This window comes from Amborella trichopoda, unplaced genomic scaffold (assembly GCF_054954075.1).
Source record: "Amborella trichopoda isolate Santa Cruz 75 unplaced genomic scaffold, AtrichopodaSantaCruz75HAP2 v2.0 scaffold_242, whole genome shotgun sequence".
Classification (NCBI taxonomy): domain Eukaryota; kingdom Viridiplantae; phylum Streptophyta; class Magnoliopsida; order Amborellales; family Amborellaceae; genus Amborella; species Amborella trichopoda.
Genome location: NW_028283100.1, coordinates 2,150 through 5,776, shown reverse-complemented (window position 1 = coordinate 5,776; position 3,627 = coordinate 2,150). Strand labels below are relative to the sequence as shown.

At 41.9% G+C, this 3,627-nt stretch overlaps 1 pseudogene across 1 annotated transcript; it reads left to right on the top strand.

Annotated features, from left to right (window-relative positions):
- The first annotated feature begins 325 nt into the window (after positions 1-325).
- On the top strand, positions 326-2,857 carry LOC148778902 (cytochrome P450 71AP13 pseudogene; annotated as a pseudogene). Its single transcript, XR_016048734.1, has 2 exons — positions 326-1,413; positions 2,208-2,857. The product of XR_016048734.1 is annotated as a cytochrome P450 71AP13 pseudogene (transcript).
- Positions 2,858-3,627: the final 770 nt, after the last annotated feature.

Here is a 3,627-nt window from a genome sequence, read left to right as displayed (position 1 = left end):
CAAAAGTAAGGTGATTAGCCATGTCCACAGTTGGTATTCCACAATGTAAGGTGATTAGACACTCAACAAATACATAGAAACCAATTTCTACGGTTGTCCTAATCCAAATCCCATGCTCTGATTTTTTTGTTTGACAATAAAATGTTTAATTACTTGAAACAAAGTATTTCACCCATGCTCTGATTCTCTATGCAAAAGAGAACACAGGAAGTAAAGTGGTACCTCAAGATCCTCAACTTTGAAAGTCCTACTCTTTTTGGACATTTCCCATTATTTCAAGGCATAGTATAAAATTCCCATTGCTACACTAATCAGAGAGAATGAGAAAAAATCAGATGCATGTGCTCTCTTGCTCACTGTATGTTAGCAAATGCCATAGTAAGGCTAAAAATCCCAGAAACACACTAAGCTCCAGCTCCTATCTCTTCTACCGATCATCCCAAAAACCAGGCTTCCATGAACCTTGCAGGGAACTCACAATCAGCTATGGAAACTCTCTCTTATTTCCTTCTCACTCATGGCCCGCAACCTATGTTAACCACTTTGATTATCCCTCTCCTCTCCACTCGGCTCCTCATACTCCTCTATCTCCACCGCAACAAACAGTCAGGCAGCGAAAAGAAGCGACCACCCGGTCCTTTGGCGCTCCCCATCATCGATAACCACCACCAACTAGGTTCCCTGCCGCACTGCTCTCTAGCCCATCTTACCAAGATATATGGGCCGCTCATGCACCTTAAATTGGGCCAAGTCCCCACTCTAGTAGTCTCTTCTCCTAAGATGGCCGAGCTCCTCATGAAGACTTATGACCATGCCTTTTGTAGCAGGCCCATCCTTGTGGCCACCAACTACCTCACCTACAACGGCACATATGTGGCCTTTGCACCGTATGGATCATATTGGCGCCATGTTAGGAAGATTTGCATCCTGGAGCTTCTCAGCTCGAAGAGGGTCCAGTCGTTCGGGATTGTGCGAAAAGAGGAGGTGCGGCGACTCGTGGACTCTATCTTCTTATCCTCCAAAGCTAAAGCTCTTGTGAATTTGAGAGATGTGTTTCTTTCTCTCACGAACAACGTGCTCTGCAGAGTGGCATTTGGGAAGAGTTACTGGGAGGAGGAGCCAGAGTTGAGGGAGATAATGAAGACTTCGCAGAAATTGACTGGTGGCTTCTTTGTGGGGGACTTCATTCCATCACTGGAGTAGGTGAAATATGTGACAGGATTGCAAAGGAGGTTGGAGAAACACTTGAGCCAAAGGGATTCATTCCTTGAGAAAGTATTCGCTGAGCACCTTCTTGCTACTCATGGGAAGGAGGAGGAGGAGAAGGACTTGGTGGATGTACTGCTGCAGCTCCAGAAAGAGGGCACCCCTGATTTCACCCTCTCTACAGATAACATCAAATCTGTTGTTATGGTAGGTAACAAATTGAACATAAAATCTGTTGTTATGGTAGATAACAAATTGAACATATTTCACTGTTTTCTGCAATTCCCTAACTCCTCCTCCGGGAATGAGGGCATTTCACAACTCATCTCTCTGTCTCGGTAATTTGAGTTTGTTCTGTATTCTATGTATGCTTTACTTATCAACCAGTCAAAATTTCAATAGTTTGCTAAAACCTATCAAGCGATAAAAATTCTGCACTGCTTCTTGGAATTTGAATTTTTTTGAATTTTCTCCAAGTAGTGTTAATATTGAAATCTGGTACAACTAAAAAAGAAGCAATTGTTAACATTTTCCAATTATTCAATTATATATAAATGTATTTGGTATTTGTGCTGCATGTTTGAAATCCTACAGCTCAACTAACAAGAATGAACAATATATTTATCAAATTATGATTGACTAGCGTGGGTAATGGGCTTGGGATGTCGGTCGTTCAGGGGGCTGATGCCTCAACATAAGCTCCACCCCTTCTCACCATTAACATATAAAAAAAGAAAAAGAAAAAGGAAAGAGGCATTGATTTCAGCCACTGTTAGGTTTTAAACTTCCCCTTCTATGCATCTGGCAAAGGTCATTGAACATTAAAATTTAGTAACAACCAGAAAAGTATGATATGTCACCACATATTCTTTGTTTTGAGTCATCACCTATGATATGACCAGAAACGTATGATCTATATATACATATACCGCAAGCACCTTTAATGGCGCTGTTGTTAGTTAGGCGCTATAAGCTGCACACTGAATTGTAAATGTTTGCAGGATATGTTTGTAGCTGGGACAGCTACCACTGCAACAGCACTAGTATGGGGAATGTCTGAGCTAATGAAGAACCAATTGGCATTGAAAAAAGCCCAAGACGAAGTATGCGGCAAAGCAATAACACAAACATGATAGAAGAGAGAGACTTACACCAGCTCCATTACCTAAAAGCAGTGGTGAAAGAGATCTTGCGGTTACACCCTCCAGGTCCATTGTTGGTTCCTCGTGAATTGATAGAGGACTGCAACATAGAAGGCTACCATATCCCTGTAAAGACTAGAGTTTTGGTGAATGCTTGGGCAATTGGGAGGCACCCATACTCTTGGATAGACCCTGAAGACTTTAGACCCGAAAGGTTCGTAGGTAGTAATATTGATTACAGGGGCCAAGATTTTGCACTGATACCATTTGGGGCAGGGCGAAGGGGATGCCCGCATTGGCTATCGTGGAGCTTGCATTGGCAAATGTCTTGCTTTGTTTCAATTGGGCAATGCCTGATGGAAAGTATCCTGAGGATCTGGACACGAATGAAGCTTCTGGACTAGCTGTGCACAAGGAAACCTCTTTGCCCCTAGTGGCAACTCCTCAAACTACTTCACAATAGCATTACTGGTGATTAGTAACATTTTTTAATTTCGTTTTGAGTTCTGTAATGCTACCTGTTCCTTAGGTTTTTACTTCGGTCGACATATCAGTTTGGGTGAGGCAGGTCAAGGGTTCAAAACCTTAAATTTGTCCCATATAACCCAATCAAGCTATCTTCTGTATTTTTTTTTAAGTTGGGTAAGCTGCAAGTTAGCTCTCATGCCCTACACACTAAGAAGAGAGTGATTGCATTCGGAGGAACGTATCCAAACGGAAGGCAGAATTTGTTCTACATGCAAGAACTTTGTAGAAAATGTAAAGAAATGTGTAATTATCTATCCTATATTCACCTTGAAAGAAGGTTAATGTATCCTGAATAAACAGAAGCTGGAGGGTGATGACAGAAGTTCGAGGGCTAACTGCAGCAACAATACATGATTAGAAAATATATGTATAACATGAAGATAATTAGTTTGGCCAATGTTCACAGAATTGGGAGCCAGTGGTGAGGTGACCAAGCTGGTTCTGAGTCAAAACCGGGAATCAGTCCTGTGCCCATGGAATCTGTCAATTCTGTCAGAGAACTGGCTTGTGAAAGAACCGGGCAACCTGGACTGGCCAGATGGCCTAGTTCCCACATTTTCATTTTTTTGTAATTTTATTTTTAGAATTTTTAATTTAAATTTTAGCTTTTTATTAACATAATCTTCTTGAGAGAGGGGTTCCCACCCCCACTATGTGCAATGGTGGAACCCGCAGGCCTTGGCAAGGCACAAAAAGCGGTGGAGTGAACTACTTTTATATTTGCTTCTCAATAATCTCTCTTGCCTCCCCG